General features: G+C 39.3%; 1 protein-coding gene and 1 pseudogene across 1 annotated transcript in view; one reads left to right on the forward strand and one right to left on the reverse strand.

The window, feature by feature from the left end:
• The window catches only part of LOC111813689, an 86,424-nt pseudogene that overhangs the window by 48,382 nt on the left and 17,028 nt on the right, over positions 1–21,014 (reverse strand).
• Tfec (transcription factor EC) overlaps positions 7,372–21,014 on the forward strand; it is an 81,165-nt gene continuing 67,522 nt past the window's right edge. The window contains exon 1 of the mRNA XM_023705057.1: positions 7,372–7,439. The gene's annotated coding sequence lies outside the window, so the exon portion shown is untranslated. The remainder of the gene's footprint in view (positions 7,440–21,014) is intronic.

Consider the following 21,014-nt stretch of genomic DNA (forward strand, 5'->3'; position numbering starts at 1 on the left):
GTTCCACAAAATGTTTCCCAGCTTTCTTTTGTCAAATTAAAAAAGTAATTTTAGAAGAGTTTAATATTTATACACTCAAAATTTTCCTTCACTTGTATTATCTCCACTGTATCTGTTACAAAATAGTCACTCAAATAATTTCCTGAGTAATAATTTAAATGTTGACATTTAAATCTTTGTGATTTTTGAAATTGATTTTTGATATAATAGAGGTAAGGTATTCTTTCTCTTTTCCATTGATCAAATTGTTAGGCATTTATCCTAAAATATTTATTAAAGGATATATTAATACTCTGTACGTTTCATCATATAGCAAACTTCCAGCAATGTAGAAAGGTCTGTACTTCCTGGTATGCACCTCTAGTGAGCTATTTTCGTGTAGCTTTATATTCTATACTGTATCTGACTGCTCAGGTTTTCACTCACTAATATTTTCAAAATAATTTGGTTTAAGATTTTTTATTTCTTCTCAGTAAATATTAATAGACATACTCAATAGCATGTAAATAAAGTTTTGATGCAATCTTGCTGAAATAATAAACAGAGGATTAAAATATGTTGACATTTGTATTTATGATAGAAATGTGTACAAAGTTCTGTAAGTGTTCACACACACACACTGGCACTTTTGACTTTGTATATTTCAAGGAAAGTTCCAGATAGGAGGTCAAATATGATCTAAAGTGAAGTGGTTAGTCCTGCAGCACGGCATTCCATAAAGAAGGGAGAGAAGATATGTTACGGAGATACTTGAGATTGAGATTGAGGTTTAGTTGTGAAGGCTTCCATAAGCTATTCTAGAGAACTTGGAATTGAAGCTTAGACAGTAGGGCATTTCTAGTGGTTATAAATAAAAGAACTAAAGTGATGAACTGATTCAATAACTGATTTCCCTATTGAGCACGTACGCTCTGAGAGGCAACCAGAGGCTGCCCTGAGTACTTTGGACATGCCAGACAGCAAACAGAGAAGGAACGGTACTCATGAGCAGACCACATGCCAGAGGCTGATAAAAAGTAAACAGTAAACTCAACATATAATGGGTTCTTTCAAAAAGTAATAAGCAGTGTTGGGTAAGAAGAACATAGAGTGGCAGAGGGAGGAAGTTGGGGACAGGAGCGGGGGAAGATTTTAGGCTACTTCTGAATTTATTTCAGTGGGGAGTTGAAGCTGCTGTTTCACAGAGACTAAAGCAAACTGTGTAGGCTGAGAATGTCAGAAGCCATTTTTAAGGAATTGGAATTCATTTTTATTCTGAGTATAGAGGAATTCTATGACAGAACATTGAACAGAAGAGTTACAAAACCAACTTTGGGATTTACCATACCATTTTGATTACCTTTGATAATGAACTGTTGAAGTGGATTTCTAACTGGTGGTCAACTTATTACACCCAGCCAAGTGAAACTAGGTGCTGGGTGCGGGAGGCCCACCTAGGGGTTGTAGCCAGCAGCATAAAGGCAGAATGGGAGAAGCTGCCAGAATGCTGTTAGAGGTGCTGTTTGGAGAAGCTGTTGGAGCTGTTGGAAGCTGCTAGTTCTCTAGGGCTGGTCTGCTGGAGGACCTGGTCATGCTGGCTTTCCCAATGAACTTTGGAGCAGCTCTGGTCCTCATCTTGAGCATCGCTTCCTGGCTCCGGAAGGGAAGATGGTGCCCTGCTCAGCCTTATGAAACTTGTCCCACTGGCTTTCCTGATGGGAACTTGGCTTTCCTCATCACTGGAGGAGCTCGGGACCTCGCTGTTGCTGAGGATGGCTGTGGTACTTATGGGGGAGCTCTGGTGCTTACTTTCAGCATTGCTTCCTGGCTCCAGTTCAGATCCCTCAGCCTGCCAGCACAGATCCTTCATCCCACTGGCATAGACTTCCCAGCTTCCGCCACTGACCTTTGGGCCTTTCCAGCACAGACCCGTGAAGCAGGCCTACATGAGATTTTATTGTAGGCTCTAAATAGGCCTCCAGTTGGACTTGTGGGAGATATTGTTATGTGCTCTAGGCCCTCAGCTGGATTCTTTGATGTGTAGTATGTGGATAGGTTTCCTGAACTTCTGGTACATAATTCTTTGGATTTTTCATTATAAAATGCTATAAAACATGTCCTGCATTATATTGTTTCCCTTACAAAAACCCCACACCATGACAGCTCAGTATATTGGCGAATGAAAGGGTAGCAGCCGAGAAGCTGGAAGGGCAGTTAGAAAGCCAGTCTGTACATCTGCATGAAAGATCAAGTTCACTCAGACCTGGATGGGCACAAGGGGAGTTGGCCGGAGCAGGTAGATGCTGATGCTTTTGACTCTAAGGCTCACAAAAGTTTTTTGGATTTGAATAAGCCAAGGGATAAAGGAGAAGATGAGCTAGGAATATTTCCCATGTTTGGGGCCTGAGTCACTAGAGAGATGAGTATGCCAGGAAGGCAGCCAGGGAAAGCCATGAATGGAGCAGGGCTGAAAGGAAAGGCAGATTTGAGCTGCCTGCAGTACTGGAGAATGCAGATGTAGAGCAGGTGGTTGTGTGTGTGTGTGTGTGTGTGTGTGTGTGTGTGTGTGTGTTCTGTCTGCAGGAGACAGCAGACAGAACCACAGAGGTGTCAGCAGACAGGTGGTCTACAGTCATGGAGCAAATGAGGTGGTAAAAATGATGAATACACCGAGAAAATATTAAGCTGCCCTTCTGAACACTTCAGTATGTTAGATTAGGGAAAAGAGAAAGAAATAGAAGATACAGATTATGATCTGTGGTATACTAAAGGTCTCTAAGAAATGCAACTAATGGAGGAAAGAATTTTTAAAAACATGCATTTGACAGAAAAAGTTGAGGACAACGGTAATATTAAAAAGGTCAATCTTGGTACTCCGGTAAGAGTATTCAAAAGTGGAATGGGTTGAACTGAGGATAAATGAAAAAAAAATATACAGTTATATGTAGAAGATTGGCAAGGCAATGATCCTGAGAATCTCCAGAGGATTTTTTTAATCTAGCAGTTAATTGGAAAGATTCTCACCCTGACTAACTATATATCCTGATACCTGTGAACTAAGCAACTGCACTGCATATGGTAATCTGTAATAGTAGTTTCGTGCTTGGAGTGCCTGTCATTCTGGTCTTCTGAATACGGGCTGCTTGTCATGACATGCCAATTACTGCTATGAAGTCTCTCGGGTAGATGGTTCTTCAAAAAGAAGGGGTGATGAATGAAAGCAAAAGACAGGAAAAGTAACATTGTGGGACTGTCCTGCTTCAAGGTTGTATATGGTGAAATTTTTAGACTTATGTGTAAACATAACAAGTATATAATTCTTTATACCTATTTTTAAAATATATTCTAATTTTTAAATGTTTTTTTTCTATCATATTCTGTAGGGACTTCAAGTTCAACATATCAATACTTGATGAAAAATACCTGTTCCATATTATGCCTAAGATGTTTGATATTCAGACAGATAGTGAGGTTAAGCTTAACAGCCTAAGTTGTATGGTAATAACAATAAGCTTGTCTGCTGGATGGTTAACAACCTAAGTCTTCAGACCAAAATTAGATGAAAAGGAGGGCTGCAAAGAAAGCCAACTTTTTTGCCCTAGCCTTCCAAGGTCAATTAAGACTCAGGACATATGAGAACTTGTACTCTAACATCATGTAACTCAGTAGCGTCCCAAATTTTCTGATCAAGATTATGGGGCTGAAGAGGAAAGTGATCGATGATGTAGAGTGTGCCTAAGGAGAGTCACATGGAGAGAAAACATTCTCTCAGGCTTTCCCAGAGAGTACATTGGCCAAGCAATGGCCATGACTCATCCACATGGCTGACACTGACAAAGGTTCTACAATTGGAGGTACAGGATCTCAGGATAAATCCTGAGGGGATTTCACTGACCTTCTCAGACCCAAAAGCTACAACTCTTGTTGCATAGGTCCTGCTTTACCTTGGTCTTAACTATCCAGCAGAAAAGTATAAAAACGAAGTATAAGAAGTAAAGCCATGCTGTTATGTTGAGCTGTAGGGGACTCAGGTCAACAATTTCTGACATTGCCAGTTAAACAGAAGACCCAATGCTATTATGGGCTACTGGACTCTTTTAGAATATTTTGCTGAGTTAACACACCTATAATATTCAAATAACGGAACTTAACAAAAAAAGGTATACAGATGAATGTCCATTTTGTATCTGTTAGGATAGATATATAGTTACATTCTCTTAATGAATAGAGGGATTTGTTCTAATGGTGTTTATAGATAGGATATCATGTCCACATCTTGTACAGCAATTAACCACTGGGAGGAATGTATGCAATGTGTTAATTATTGAAACTGTCCTACCGATTTAATTTGAAACTGTCTCATTGCTATTTGTTTATCAATAAAATTATGGAAAAAAAAAAGGAAAAAGATTGAAGACTGTGAGTACCAATAACTCTTGGGATTTTTGAAAGGAAATAAAAAGAGACTGAAATCTGGCAGAAGTGGGGCCAAGTGAAAGTTTGCTCCCTTTCAGATGAGGGCGAGAACACCCCTTCTATTCTCATGGACACGATCTAGTAGGGCTGTTCGACAGTGTAAGTTCTAAACAAAGGAGGAAATTGCTCCCTGCTGCTTCTAGGCAGGCCAGGAGAACGGGCTGTAGCACGGATGTGGAGTTCTTCTCTGGATAAGAGGACATGGCCTCTATGACAACAAATCAGAAGCTGGGTTATTTGGATAGAAAAGCTGGCAGGAGGTAGAGCCGGTGGAGTGCGGAAGATGACAGGACAGTGCCATGGTGACCGAAGCGGTTAGGTGAAGGTGGAAGGCTCACAATGCGTTTAGGTATTGACGGGCACCGTTAAATTGACTTCTAGTAATCGTGTAGTCTACCTGATAGTTCTGAAGTCCAGACTGTTATAACTCCTGTTTTACAGATGGGCAGACTGAGGCAGAGAGAGAACTATTTTGAGCCATTCGCCACAGCTAAGCAAAGGCAGAGCTCAGATTCAACCAAGCAGTAAAACGCAGGTTAGAAGCTCCTCGAGAGAAGCATTTCATGTACAGAGCTGCCAAGACTCGGGCCGGCCGGGTAGCCCAGCGGACTCGGGCGCACTGGCTGGAGTTCGATCCCGGCTTGCCGCGCTGAACCTGTCCGGCCCTGAGACTGGGCGTGGTGGCGCGTACCCGTAATCCCAGCGTTGGGAGGCTGAAGACAGGACAGGAGAATCGCTGCGGGCCCAGCTACAGAGTGAGACCCTGTGCACCGTGCACTAAATATATTAGAAAAAAAAAAAAGAAAAAAAGAGAAAAAAAGAATTGCCGAGACTCAAGGGCCCTCTAAACAGGAAGTATGAGAATCTTCCCCCTCCAAGTGAAAATATTTTTTTGTGATGAGTCAAGAGAAGATACCTGGCCTTCCTGTTCCTGTCGTTATTAGGAACTGGAGCACTTTGCTCTGGAAGTCCCGGGCACCAAGCAGGGGATCACAAAAGACAGAACATAAATTAGCGCGAGTCATTGTCAAGATCGCATTCTTTTCACAAGGAAGCAGATAATTGGTGATAAAAGTATTGTGTGGCAAGTTGTCTGCGGCAGTATTTCTGAAACTTTTGATTTTTTAAAAGTTAAGATCGAATTTCATGACAAATATTACCTATCCTCGTGATATAAAATATGGAAGCGACAGACAACAAACATGTGAAGTCAGCTATCCCACCGGACCGTCATTAAATATAACCACCACATAGAATCCAGGTCCTGGAGGTCCTTGTGGCTGGGTAAGTGTCTTCCTATTTTCAACTTTGGAATACCAGATATACACCCACATAACAACACAGCTTTAACATTTTTTAATCTTACAAATAGAATTTAACCAATGTAGTAAGTGTATGAAACATATTTTACACTAATATATTACTATCAATTTATTTTCTATTATAAAAACCCCAAATCTTTTCTTTCCTAACAAAGTTTCTGACACAAATCTTACTTCTTTCACGTTACTCTAAGCCAGAGTAACATTGATTTTCATACTAAATTACATACTTACTGTCTCCAGCCGCCCTAGGAGATTCAATATTTTTTTCTTTTTCTTTTTTTTTTTTTTTGCGGAACCAGGGATTGAACTCAGGCCCTTGTGCTTGCCAGGGAAGCGCTTATTCCACTGAGCCATCTGCCCGGCCCCAAGAGATTCAATATTGACAGTGCTTGAGCTTTTAGAAAGTTGTGTCAAAATTGTTTTTTTTTTTTAATATTTTATTATTTATTTATTTATTTGGTACAGGGTTTTACTTGACTTGTAGTGATCCTCCTGTCTCAGCCTCCCCAGTGCTGGGATTATAGGTGTGTTCCACCAACCCCCGTTTGGGTGTCCTGGTTGGCATGCAGTAGCAAGGATCCAACCCCCGTGTTTACACTTGCCAGGCAGGTGCTTAAACCACTGAGCTATCTCCTGGGAGCCTTGCATATTCTTAAGGCAAGATTCCAACTGCTAAGATACAGTATTTTCATTTAATTTCCAGTGCTTCCAAAACATTAACACCAACTTAATTGCTCAATTTTAAAACCCAAGGGGAATAAACCTTTGAATGTAACATTTACATGAAATGTTAATAATTTACTTAATGTCTTGCTTTCTATATTTTTAAAATATGGGTAAAATAAGCAAATCTTGTAACAAAAAATGGAGCATTTCATAGCAAAAATTACTGGGTGGGAACAAAGTCATATCTTTGGTTTTGAAATTTCTGGAGGCAACTGATACATGAAATGAGAATATAGTAGTTTCACTTAGTAAAGCAATATGTAACCAGTGCTTTGCCCCTTAAAAAATACAGACCAAACTAGGATATAACTACTGATAATGATTATAAGAGATACAGAAATCTGAGCAAGATCATCAATTTTGTATTACGTGAAATATGGGAATTCTAGAAGTCTTATACACAAACTCTATGCCCTTTCAGTAGAAGGGGCCGTTCTTAGGGACCAAAACGTGATGCGGGTCAGTTTAGAAATGTTACTTGTGAAGTATGTGTTGCAAGAGGTGTGGACCCTCGTCTGCTCTGAAAGCAGCCGCAGACTGCTTCTGTGACGTTAATGATGGGGCAATCCTGGGATCAACGAGAAGTTCTGCTGCTGCCCACTGCTGTGGAGTAATTTTGTTGGAGAGCTGCTTCTCAAATTAGTAGCCTATTTCAGATAAAGAAAGGAAGTCGCCTTAACTTGAAACTGCTGTGTCATTTCTTCTTCCTTAACTGAAATTCCAACCAGGGTTCAGGAAATGCCCTAATGAGCAACTTCTCTTTTCTTTTTCCCCAACTAAGTGAATTCCAACCAGCGTGGCGGTTCAGGACTCGCAATCAGACCATTTACTTGGCTTGTCTCTTTGGGTATGGCGCTCAGGCGATGGGAAGAGCGAGTATAACTTGGTGCTGTTTGGAGGGGGGATCACGTTGATAGAGCCCTACTGTTGCTGGTAGGTACCTAAACTGGCACGTTAATTCTCTGCACGTTAAAGTATGAAGGCAGGTCTAATCAATACCTGTTTTACTTTGACACGAGGAGCTTGCCTATAATTATAATTTCATCTTGTATGCTAACTACGTATCAGGATGTTAGTGTAGTCAAGCTGTGATTTGCTATAATTTGGGTAAAATATTACTGAATTTCTATGAATGTTTTACTTTAATCAAGATAGAAATCATTATTTTAGTTCATGATAGCCAAAGGAATTTCTTCTTCCAGTTTAATATTCTCAGATATTTACTAAATTGGAACATGATTTAACATTTTATTGCCTCATGTTATTTTATGAGTAAATGTTAATTTCTATTTACATTGTAGCAATATCTATTTTATTAGCTTTTAGAGATAAGAAAATATAAGTTCTGTTCATAGCAGAAAGGGTACCAGATGGTGTATTAGCATGTGCTCCCCCCATGGTTGGCAGATTATTGTTGTTTTCTATGCAGATGTAAATCTGAACAGTTTGTTTAAGACATTTCAAGTATTCTAAAGCAATAAGCATTTGAAAACAATAATTTTAATTATAATAATTTGAAAACTTATAGGAGGGACTTTATACAATTCTGTGTATTTGTAATATACGTGTATTTGTTTGTATTGATTAGTGCTCCATATTTTTAGTATTGTCTCAGAATGTTTCATTAAGAGTGGATATGGGGAGAAAAATAATAAACGACATAATCTGTAATTCCTCTTGGACATTTTATTAGTAACTTATTTACTGGAAACTTCATTTAGTATTGAGACTTAAAATAGCCTTGATGATTTATCTGTGTTCAGAAATGTTCAACAGAGCAAAGTGAAACAGAACAAGGAGTTCGCTGCTGAAATTATTCAGCTGATTCTGCTTCATGGTATTATGGGGACTATATGTAGAGATTCTCTCTCTCGGGGCTCTGAATCAATGCTGACTTTTACTTTATTGGTGAAGGCCTCCACCGTAGACTAAGCTTTATGGTTTATATTTTGGGACTTAGGAAAGAAATTGTTCCAAAACAAATGCAACCCTTGTAATTTTCATGCTATGACATTGGTTTTGTTATTATTTTACTTTCCAGTTTTATTTTAAAGAAATAGAACAGTACAGTGTCAGTACATTTTGTTGAAGTGAAACTTAGAGTTGATGTAAAAAATGAAGCATATTTCTCAAAGTCAGCTTAATTTTAATGTCTGATGTGCAAGTATTTTAGTTGTAGATACTCCAAATAATTACAAAAGGTTTAAAGACAAAGCAAACTTTCAGCACAAGTAACCTTTTCATTAATCAAACTAATTATTGTGGTGAAAGTAGGAACACTTAAAAATTGGCTTGGATAATAAGAAAGGAAAAATAAAGAAAGAAGAAACAGAACTAGATGCAATATTCTTAAACAATAACTTCAAATAACTTACCAAAATATGGTTAAAATAGAACCATGAGCAATACTGATAAAATAAGAAACATCATATATGTGTGGAATTGCAATCAATCTCTTGTACATTGTATAAATAAAACTATGCAAATTAATCATGGAAATAACCTCTTATTGTATAAAGAAATGGATTTCTTGTTAGCATAAGAAATGGAGTGGCGGCAGATCCAGAAAGGCAATTATTTACAAATAGCAGATTGGTATTTTGGAGTATTTGGCAACAAACCAAACCAAACATAGAGGGAAGCTACGGATTCCTTCAGGTATTACCGGTGATGTTTACTAAGCTCAAGGAGATGAGCCCGGGAGGCACGGAGGGACAGGAGTGACACACACCTGCAAAAACAACACATGAAGACAGAGGACAATTGTAATTTTGTAGGGAAGGAACGAAAGAGAAGCAAGAACCTAATCAGCAAAAACTGATCCTTACTTTACAGAGCTGTTAATCAACAGGCAAGTGAGGAATCTTGGAGTCAAGTTGTGGCTATTTGTGGATAGATCAGAAATTGGTAGCCAATCGTTTTGTAAGAGGAGCTGATGATAGACAATTTTGCATTTCCATTAAATTGGATTCTGTGATGGAAAGCCAAAGCTAGGCAGTGCGTGTTAAAATTGGGGAATGCTTATCAGTGGAAAAGTGAACTAGTGTAATAGATTGTGGACTCTCAGGTGGCCTTTGTCAAGAGTCGGTTGGTCAAGGGGAGAAAGACTGTGTTTCTATTTTCATTTGCTCTCAGGAAAGAGGGAGGTTAGGCATAATGATCTTAAAATCCCACTGGGTTGCATCTTTATTTTATATTTTCAGGTTTGAATAAGTGAGAATTTGATCTGAAAAATGCCTTACTGGGTCTCGGTCTCTCTCTCTCTCTCTCTCTCTCTCTCTCTCTCTCTCTCTCTCTGTCTGGGAGTGGGGATTGAACTCAGACCCTTGTGCTTGCCAGGAAAGCGCTTATTCTACTGAGCTGTTTCCCCAGCCCTGGATCTCTTTTTAAAGGCACCATCAGCCATAGTAGCAACTGAATCTGGGAAAAGAGCTGGACTTGGAGCAAGATGCCTCCTGCCCCTTCCCTGTGTTCACTTTAGAGAGTTGTCATGGAAAAGCATTTCCAAAATCTGTTGCTGCCTCTGCCTCTGCCTCTGCCTCTGCCTCTGCCTCTGCCTCTGCCTCTGCCTCTTCTCTACTTCTCCAGCTTGAAACAAATAGTATTCATTTTCTAGCTTCTTCCACTGGGCTAGAGAGTTCTAGCCTTGTGTTCATTTCTTTCTCTAGTTGTTCCTTATACAAACATGTTCCAAATGTAGAAGATTGTTTGCTTGAGAATAAATTAAGTTCAAAATGATATTTGACTCTTTTGACACATTTCTACAAAAACAAGAATGCGAGCCTGGAGTGTCTGTAGCTAGCGGTTTGGCTTGGTCTCCCAGCCACACTTCTGATGCAGTTTGCCGCTACTCATTTCATCAAATGTGCTTCAGCAGTGCCCCCAAATCTAGGCTGACTGCACTGGGGTTCTCTTTCCTGCAGGTAAGATCTCTACATACCGGTGGCTACCTAGAATTTCCAGGCAGCTAAGATGTCTACCCTCCCTGATTCCTTTGAATCTGTAAATTCAAAAACACTTGAGCTGTATACTCCCTCATGATAAAAATCCTTCCAACAATGTATTCAATTTAATGGAATCCAATATAATGAAACTGAATGAATCAATTTAAAGGAAATGCAAACCAAACTTGGTTTGTGTTGCAGTGCATCGAAAATTTCTAACAAAAGTTTTGTTGTCAGCGTTTTCACAGTAACACTGAAGTTTTGGTAAAATTTAGATTTTTCTTTCTTCATAAACTAAGAGGTATCTGATCCTTTGATCATACTCTGAAATATCTTCTCCATTCAGCTGATGACTTTTCTTATTAGTAGCTATGATGTCTTTGTATTTGCAAGACAATTTTCACACAAAGGATGATTTTTTTCTCTCAAAACTGCACCTACCATTAATTTTTGTCCTGTAAGCATGCTTAATCTTATAAAGAAAATTTCTCAGTGTTCTCAAGATGTAAAGCACTTATTGTTCTAGTGGAATCTTTCTGACTCCAGCCATTTGGGAGACAGAATGGAAATGGGAAAGGCTGGAGCCATTAATTGTAGATTTTTGCTTGTACAGTGCTCCTATATATGCAGACGTAACTGGAGCAAAGATGAGCGCGTGGTACCTCTGTGTGATATCTGGCAGCTGGGTGCACTTTTGAAATGAACGAGGGAAAATACTTCGCTGAAAATGTGATTGACTCGATCTCATGAGAGAATCAAAGGTAATGCACAGAAACATTTTCCACTATAGAAATAATCGCTTAGCTGCCTGTCTAGGGATGTTTCTGTCCCTACTATGCTGTTCCATCGCTCCACCTGTGTGGTTTTACTCTGTACCATGCTGTTTGTACCACTATTGCTTTGCGGTGTAGCTTGAAGACAGCTATTACAAGGACTCCTGTTTGCTCTTGCCCAAAATTGCTTTGCTGTTTTAGATCTTTGGTTCTATGTGAATTTTAGGACTTTTTTTCTGGTTCTGTAAAGTAAGTCATTTGTGTTTTGATTGAGACTACATTGAATTTGTGTAGCAAAGTTTTGGATGTATGGCCGTCCTGATACTATTGGTTCTGCCTATCCAGGAGCAAGAGACACTGTCCATCTCCTTTTCTACGTCCTCTTCAATGTTCTTTCTTCCCCTGGTATTTTTTTTTACCCTCTTGTAATTTTCTTTGTAGAGATCCTTCGCTAGCTTACTCAGTTTAATTCCTAGGTGTTTCATTCATCTTGAATTTGTCTCCACCTGTCTGTGCATCAATGAAACAGAAAAGAGGGTGCAAAAACGTTCCTAGACACATTCAGCAATAATTTATGTGAAGTTCATTGTTTTCCTAATTTTTTCTCAATTTAGTTATTGGTGTACACAAATGCTAATGATTTTTATGTGCTAACCTTGTATCCTTCTATGTTTCTGAACTTGGTTATTAATTCCAAAATTTGTTTTTGGTGGAGTTCTTTGGGCCTTCTGTGTAAAGCATCATGTCATCTACAAATTGTTGTGGTTTGAGTTCTGCCTTTCCTATACCAATTCTTTTTGTGTTTTTCTCTTATCTCATTTCTCTGGCTGATGGTTCAAGTACAATGTTGAATAGAAGAGGTGATTGTGGACATCCTTGTCTTAGTCTTGATTTTAGGGAAAAGACCTTTAGTTTTTCCCCATCTAGTATGATTCTGGCTATTGGTTTTTCATAAATTACTTTTATTATAGTCAGTTATGATTCTTCTATGCCTATTTTCTTCAGGATTTTTATCATGAAGGAGTATTGGCTTTTGACAAACGCCTTTTCTGCATCTGTTGATATGGCCATGTGTTTTTGACCTTGTTTCTGTTTCTGTGATGTATTATGTTCACTCAATAGGTATGTTGAGCCATCCTGGCATTGCTGGGATGAAACCTGCTTGATCATGATGTATAGTCTCTTTGATGATATGCCCCGTTCTACTTGCTAACATCAGATTGAGGATTTTTACATCTATGTTCATTAAAGAGAAACATCTGTTAGTGTTGTTTTTATTTTGGGTCTTTCTCAGATTTGGGGCTGAGGCTGATACTTGCTTCTATAAACAAATTAGCCCTCTGTGTCTTTCAATTTCCTTGAAGAACTTGGTGATATAATATCCTTAAAGGCTTTGTGGAATTCAGCAGCAAATGCCTCAGGTCTTGGGATTTCTTTTTAAATTGGTAGATTCCTTATTAATATGTCATTTCATTGCTTATTATTGGGTTACTAAGTATATTTATGATTTTTTGGGTTCGTTTTGACATTCTGCATGTATATACAAGAATCTGTGTCTTCAAAATTTGGTAGTTGGCTAGAAAAAATTTTCTAAGTAGTTACTATCTTCTGGATTTTGAGTGTTTATAAGGATTTCACCTTTTTCATTTCTAATTGCATTGATGTGTCTTTATTCTTATTCTCTTGGTAAGTCTGGCTTATCTATTTTATTTATTCTTTCAAAATACCAGCTATTTCATTATTTTCTTTCTGTCTTTTAGTCTTAAATCCGTTGATTTCTGCTCGCATTTTTATAATTTCCTTCGATTTCAGTTTGTGGCTGGTTTGTTGTCATTTTTCAAATACCTTAAAATTTCTTATAAAGGTATTTATTTGGACTTACTTTGTTCTCCTAATATGAGCATAGATTATGAATAATCTTCCTCTTAGAACTGCTTTTATAGTGCCCCGAAGGTTTCACTGGTCTGTACAGTTATTGTCATTAACTTCCAGAAATTTTAAAATTTCTTCCATTATTTCTTCTGTTATATAGGAGTATGTTGTTAAATTTCCAGGAGCTCTTGCCCCCTCGGAAGTTTCTCCTGTTGGTGATTTTTATTTTCATTTCATAGTCATTTGATAGTATGTGTGGAGCAATTTCAGTTCTTTTATATTTACTTAAGCAGGCTTTGTGGACCGGTATGTCATCTATTTTGGAAAAAGGAGCATGAGGGGAATTAGAGGAGGGGGGCATGGAATTGAGAATAAAGAGAATTAAAAAAAATCTACATGTACTCTTTCCCCAAGGTGATCATAAACTGCATTAATGAAAACATGTACTAATAAAATTTTAAAAGTTAAAGAGACTATGATTTACATTGACCATGGATTCGCTGCCATACGTGTTACCCACGCTAATATGGGCGGATGACTCAGTGCTTTCTCTGTGGTTGCTTGGCTTGGAGTTGGTGGGGCGCTCTGAAACAGGAAGTCCGAAGTTCAACACTTTTAGCTTGCTCCTAACTTTCCACATGACACTGAATAAGTCTGTGTGTTTCTCAAGGATTTTGAGTTCGATGAATATCTGAGAAGAGAGGGACAGCCTGGAGTCTGGCCAAGGGGTGGAGGATGAGGACTGTGGTGGTGCTTGGGGTCCGCTCCTCTGCCTGAAGAGGAGCTCCACATTTGTTCCCTGGAGACCAAGCTTGCCCCGGACCTGTGAGCTCACAGTGCAAAAGGAGGTCTTCTCTCTTTCTCTCTGGGAGGTCTCAATTTCATGTCTCCAGAAGATTTACATCACTTAAAACATAGCGCCAAACTCCTCCCAAATCTGGCCTTTCCCCTCTCTTTATAATTCCTATCCACATAGCCTTGGAGGATTCTGCTTTTGGAGGAAAATGAAGCAGCTCTTTGCATAACTTGCCTGGGAACTGCTAATTTGGCTTTTCTGCACGGGGCAGTTTTACTTTTCCATATTTCCTCAAAATGCATTGCAATTTATTTACACTCTTGATGTCCAGTTAAAGCCCTGGTTGTCTCCACATTCACTTGGGTTTACTCCTACTGTACACATCCACAGTAGGCTGTAAGCCAAAACTTTTGAGTAGTCACTTAGTTTGGATTTGTGTAAAAATGAAGCTAATAGTAACAGTAAATATAGCAAGCGAAGTTATTCCAGAGTGGCCTAAAAGAAAAAAAAAATTATAAAATAAGCGGTCTAAAATATGAAGTCCTTTCCTGAGTGATAAAAGGCAACTCTGAATGCAACCATTCATGACCAAGTATAGTTGTCTAGAAAAGTTTGTGTATCACAGTCATCTGTACGTGATTAATCATTCTCTTCTCGTCTCTCCCTTGCTCTGCCCTCCCTTCCCATCCTTGCATTCCATGACCTGCCCTTCTCCTTTTTCCGTCCTTTCTCTCTGCTCTCTTCATCTCTCCACTCTTTTCTTCTCTAGGTGGATATTAGGTAACAATGGTAAGGTTTTTTTCATATACAAAAGACATGGCCACGTAACACCTCAATTCAGCCCTGCAGTACCCTTGCAGCTAGTGCTGCAGTCTCGATTGTTCAGAACAGTAAAAGAAGTGCTGAAGAATGGGTGGCTTTCCCAAGGCAGCCAGTGGAGCAAGCAATGGGGTAGGCTCTGTGTGGTGCTTACCCTTGGATAAATTATGCTGTGTGTTCCGAATACTTCAACTGAAACTCTGTTGTTCTCTTTTACTCATTTTGACTAAGATGCCATTGCTGCAGCTTGGAAGGGGAAATAGTTTGAGTGAGAAGGGTTGGGGGACATCAGAAATCACGATCATGCTGAAGAAGTGTTTCTAATCTCCGTATACATAATGAGGCTTTTGACCATATTCGATTTACAAAAATAGCAGATGCAGAGGTAGTGATGGACCAGAAGAGGTGGTGGATTTTATAAAAGAAAGGGGTAAAATGAAGAGACTCATTAATGTTGAAGCAGTAGACGGATAAGCAGTGACAAATATCAAGTAGATTTGCTTCAGTCTAGGCAGGGAAAGGTCACTGATTATTTTTGGTTAAACTGGTTCACGGAAGCCAGGTCTCCACTAAAAAGGGGAATTAATCGCTTCCATCTCCAGCTAATTGCCTCAACATTTCCCCTGCTTTGTCACTGGAGATTTGGTCAGAGAGGGGAAAAGTCAAAAGTCAGAGTTTGATGGAATCTACATAAAAAGGGAATCTGAGGAGACCGAATTACGGCATTTGGTGTAATAATGATAATGATATTTAGCATTTTTCCCTGGGAGTACTGTAGATTTTTAGAGCCCTTTTCAATCTTTAATCAGACCACAGGGCATATTTAAAAGAGTTCACTGTTTTTATTTCCATCTAGAGGATAAAGCATCACAGAGAGATGAGCTGACCCAGGGCAAGGCTCTTGAGATGTTAATCCTGTATGTCAGATTACACCCTCCGATATGCAGGCTTAGCTGGCAGCCTGGGCACTTCCCAGTGGTGCCATTTGTTCACACTCCTTCAGAGTCTGGTTTTTGCAGGTTACTGTCTGAGATTACTACCTGTATCAGTGGCTGAAAAATCACCCAAGAACACAGTAGGAAGTTGTTTTGCTCTTGCACAAATTTCTTAGCTTTGTGGCTACTAATTTATGCTTCAGCTGCTTTCATGTGACAAGACATTCTCAGGTGTGCCTCAGTGAATGAGTCTTGGAAATGCTGTTTGCTCTCAGTTCTTGGGAATATGTGAGTTTTGTCATTCAAGCACTGACAGTTTTGGAACAAAAAGAAGTAATTTAGAAAGCAGAACTAGCATCGAACTCAGGATGTGATTGATCAGTGTTGCTTCACTCTGGCTCCTATGATGTAATGTAGAGGCTCAACTGATGACTGTGTCTCTTTATGAGGTTCCAAACCTTCAGTGTCAACCACTTCTCTTTGCTACATGTTATTGATAATTAGATATTTCCCACAAGTTTTTAAATCATGATTATTATAGTGGGCACAGGGTTTAAAGCAAGATGGTTAAGTATCAAAACAGCTCTGACATAATCAGTTGTTTAATCTCAGACACTCCATGCCATTTGATTGTAATTTCATTTCTCCATCTGTAAACCTGATCTACCTTCTAGGATTTTTGTGGTTATTAAATGTGAAAGTGAGTACAGCAACTAGCTTACTTCCCATACAGAATGGGGATCTTATACCTTTAGTCATTTTCTTAATGTTGTTATTAAATATTATGAAAATATTGAATGATTGAATGGAAGCGAAATGCAAAATGAACATAGGATGCTGGTACTCCGCCTCCCTCCTTACCCCTTGGGCCAGGGATACAACTCAGCGGCACTGCGCCTGCCTGGCAAGGATGAGGTTGTGAGTTTGACTCCTGGTCCAATCCTCCTCCCCAGCCCCCCAAAACCCAATACTCAGTAAGGTCTTTTATTTGAACACAATGCTCTGGGTTATGTTGCATTCTCTTTCCATTCTATGCATCTATAACAAGTGTTCATCACCTCATCATTTTGGAAATTCTTCACCCACGTTGTCATTTAGTGCTTAGAGCAGCCTTGGGAATTGAGCAGTGCTGTCATGGCATAGGTTAGAGTACCAGTGTCATGGGAAGTCCTCTATCTGTCCAAAGGTGCACAGCTTGTCAGCTGGGAACCCAAATTTGAGATCAGGTGGGTTGATTTCAAAACCTGTAATCTTAACTGCTGCTCTAATGATGTTTGGAAGATCAGATTGTCTTTCAGCACTGACATTTATGCAAGCTGAAAAATTAAATCATCTTTTAAATTTTTAAGATTTTCAAGTTTAATTTTTTTGTTTATACTAAGAATAAAAAACTAATGTCAAAAGTTACATTGGTGTTACCAAACCATCCATTTTTATCCTACAAAGTGTTTTTGTTTTAAATTAGTTTTATTACTACATTGTAGGCATACATAATGGTCACATTCATCTGTAGGGCATTGTAAGCATTTTTATTTAACCTCAGGAAGTGTCTTAAGTCCATTCATTTGTTGAACATGATTTAGTCCCCTCTGAAAGAAATGTTAGCAGCTGGGCCTGCTTTTCTCTGGACATCCCCTGTCCTCTTGCCTTCTTTCCATGACTGTCAGGAAGGGCCGTGAGCCTCTTCTCTCCAGTGCTGAAGCTGAGGGCCAACTCTGAGGGGATTGTTGTCCAACGCCTTACAACTCTCTGGACCTGTGTCTCTTATGCGGTGTAACCTAACACAACTCCTTTCAAATATATAAACAGGGCACACCTACTAAAACAGCAAGCGTTTAGGCTTTTTATGCATGGAAAATTGGTGAGTCTGCCCTGATTAACTTCACTGCTCAAGTCAGTCAAAAAGTAATCACCAGTGAAGCCAACTGTTTTGACAGATTTTTGGCCTACGTGCTGCTTATTTGACTGCCTTGTCTGTCAGGCTGAAGTGGTCAGATTGACTGGAGATAGTCTCACAGAAAAATTTAACTTGGGAGGGTGTGAGTGTCTGTACACCAGAATCTACTTTAAATAACTTCATTTGAAATCTATCCCTATTTGCCTGGGCCCAGGAAGAGAAGTTTGAAATGACAGTTTGCACTGTTTGACTTTCTAGAGTGACATGTCTTGTTGCTTGTTAGAGCCAGCAATATATTTATAGGCTACAACACAACTACGCTTCCTCTCTGTACATAGAGAATTCAATAAGTTTGAATTTCTGTCCTAAGTTGGGTACTGTCCTAATAAGTCATTATGTTGTCTTACTTTTTTGATAGTCTGAGGACAGAAGTATGAGTATATATTATTTTTCAGGCATTAAATTACTCATTCAGCCATTAACGACTTGTGGTAAGTTGACATTGGCACTAATAGTAGCCCTAAGAAGAATTGAGGAGAGAAACAAAAACAAAACACCAAACAAAACCTTTTTATGAGAGAAAAGAGAATTTGGTTAAATTTATTACTTGGGTTACGTTTTAAAGTAAGTCTTTGTATATATCAATTATTATGTTCCATTAGAAAATTTCTTTTCAAATGAACCTCCAAGATACGAGCAAGACAAAAATAACACTATAAGGATGAAAATAATTATTTATTAATTACTTTATTTTCATTTGTGTATTTGGTACAAGGTCTCACTGCACAGCTCAGACTCATAGTGCTCCTCCTGCTGTCAGCCTCCCCAGCGCTGGGATTACAGGTGTGCGCCACCATGCCTGGACTCAGTTACCTGCTTAGCAAGCCCTGGGGCCAGCGCTGGTGTGGCATGCGGGACTGGGGATCGAACCCTGGTCCTTGCATTTGCCAAAGCAGGCACTTAGTCCACTGAGCTATCTTGCTGGCCCGAAAATAATTATTTATGCGCATGTTATAGAATGGGGTTTTACGAGGTGGATATAACAAGGGAATTTTCTGTAGTAATCACATTTTCATAAATTCTGGCTTGTGTTGTCCTAAATGTATTTATATTATTGATCTTACTGTTTTTACATTGAGAATTTGAAAAGTTGTGCTATTGTTTGAAAGATTTACTTGTATGCTGCTGCTTGGAACCCACCTAGAATTCTGACTTTTCCTGTGAAAAAATTTTTTTAAACATTTTCAAGCTTAATTTTTTTGTTTATACTAAGAATAAAAAACATTTTATAAATGTTGAGGACTTAGATGATATCTTATGTACATCCAGAAGTAAATTCAATGCTAACGTTAAATAGAAGTTAAGTGTAGAATGTTAGTAATAACTTAAATAATGACAGTTCTCAAATTAGCTGGATGATCATATTTTCCTCCCCATAGAGTCCCTTTGTACATCATCATTATTATTATTATTATTATTTTGCAGTTCATGATGAATAGAGGGAAGGAAGCTCATTTTAGGTTTGCTTTCCAATTTTCGGCTGTCTAGTTAAGGTCTGAGCAATGATCGCAGTAAGAGAACCCTCTGGCGCAAGTAAACAGCAGACTTAACCAAACCTGCATTTTGCATATTGCTACAGGTAGGCTATTGGGGGCGTGTAATTGAATTTTATGTGTATCTTACATTATGAATCTGTTATTCATAATGTTTCAGTTGTCATCCTAATACTTTGAGTCTTTTACCCATTTAAGAGTATTAGCTTATATAAACATGTTGTACAAGTTCACTTCCTGGTAGCAATTAAAGGGGATATTTTTTGTAATATTTTCTTCTCGACATTAGATATTCATACTACAAATATGAGTTAATTTGAAAAGCAAAGCTTTAATTAATTAATCAATTAATTATCTGGCACAGGGTCTCACTATGCAGCTCAGACTTGTAGTGATCCCCCTGCTTTCAGCCTCCCCGGTGCTGGGATTATAGGTGTGTACCACCACTCTTGATCTCTGTAGCTGGCTCGGCATGCCCAGGGGCAGGGTTGGCAAGGCATTTGGTACTGGGGATCGAACCCTAGTCCCTGCATTTGCCCAAGCAGGTGCTTAGTCCACTGAGCTATCTCGCTGACCCCAAGCTTTGTTTCAATGACTGCTATTGAAAAATTTTGAGATTCAGTAGTGAACTCAGCTTTGGCTTGAATTTCCTTGTGAGCTTCAGGGCTCCTGGACCAACCTTCTGACTTCACTTTCGCTGACACTGTGCTGGGTGTAGAACTGCGGCTGCCTCCTGGCTTGATGAAGTGATTACAGAGACAAGGTGGGAAGAGCTCCACACAAGCAAACTTTCTATACTTGTTCCTACAAGTAGCATATTACTCTAGTTTTGTTACGATTATTAAGATAATTTTTAACATTGAAGCCAGCACTAGGAGAGTGTCAAGTAGACCTCTTTGATTGTGGAATGGTATGCCTGCTGCGTCTCCCTATGCCTTAGCTAGTTCATTGGAAAATGCATGAAGTAAGAAATGGTAACCATGAAGCACCAAGTAAACCATGATAAAAGGACCAAATAAACCAGCCGATAAGAGTGTGGTCTGCAGGCAGCAAAATACCGTGCAGGGTCCAGGGTGGGGCTTTCTGCTAGCTGCTGTCTTGAATTCAACGTTCTTTGTCTGATTTTCTTTTAATCTCACAGCTATGTTTTACAAAACTGAATTTAAATGACAATAAAAACTTTCATAAACTGTGCCAGCAATAGCAAAAACTGTGAAATTATAGAAATAGTAGAAAGCAAATTATCAGTGCTATATGTCGCTGTTTTTAGTTCACTAGAACGGTGCTATGGCTGGTGTCTCCCCAAAGCCTGTGTGGACAGGGGTGGGGCTTATTCAAGGTGGCTGGATCTAGAGCGTGTGAAGCCAGAAGGGATTCGTGGTGCAGCGCTAGGACCGAGGACACTAGGATTAGGCTGAGTAGTCTGCATAAGTTCTAAGGGATACGAAGTGCTGTGGCTGTCCCTCATTGCTGAGCTGCCTTCGCCCACCGGGAGCTGCTTCTCCTCCGCGATGCCTGTCTGCCATTCCACGCTGCCTGGCAGCCAGCTGATTAGGAACTGAAATCTCTATGAACTGTGAGCTAAGTAACCTTCTCTCCTTTAGTCTTGGGTGTCAGGCACTTTGTCTCAGCAACAAGAAAAATAACTAAGACAGATGTAAATTAATCATGTCAAAGTTTAGAGATGTACTTGCACCTCTTTATTGTGGCCTTTTCTCTGCGTGTGTGCTGCTTTCATTTGTTCTTACCTATACTTCACTGGGAGAGTGAGAGAGAGGGAGAAGGAGAGGGACAAAGAGAGGGAGGGGGTGGGAAGGGTAAAAGGGAAGAGAGGAGGGAAGGGGAGTGAGGGGGAAGGGAGGGGAAGAAAAAAGGGAGAGGGAGAGGAAGGGGAGAAAAAGGAGGACAGGAAGAGGGAT

Source organism: Octodon degus, unplaced genomic scaffold (assembly GCF_000260255.1).
Source record: "Octodon degus isolate 3935 unplaced genomic scaffold, OctDeg1.0 scaffold00213, whole genome shotgun sequence".
Lineage (NCBI taxonomy): Eukaryota > Metazoa > Chordata > Mammalia > Rodentia > Octodontidae > Octodon > Octodon degus.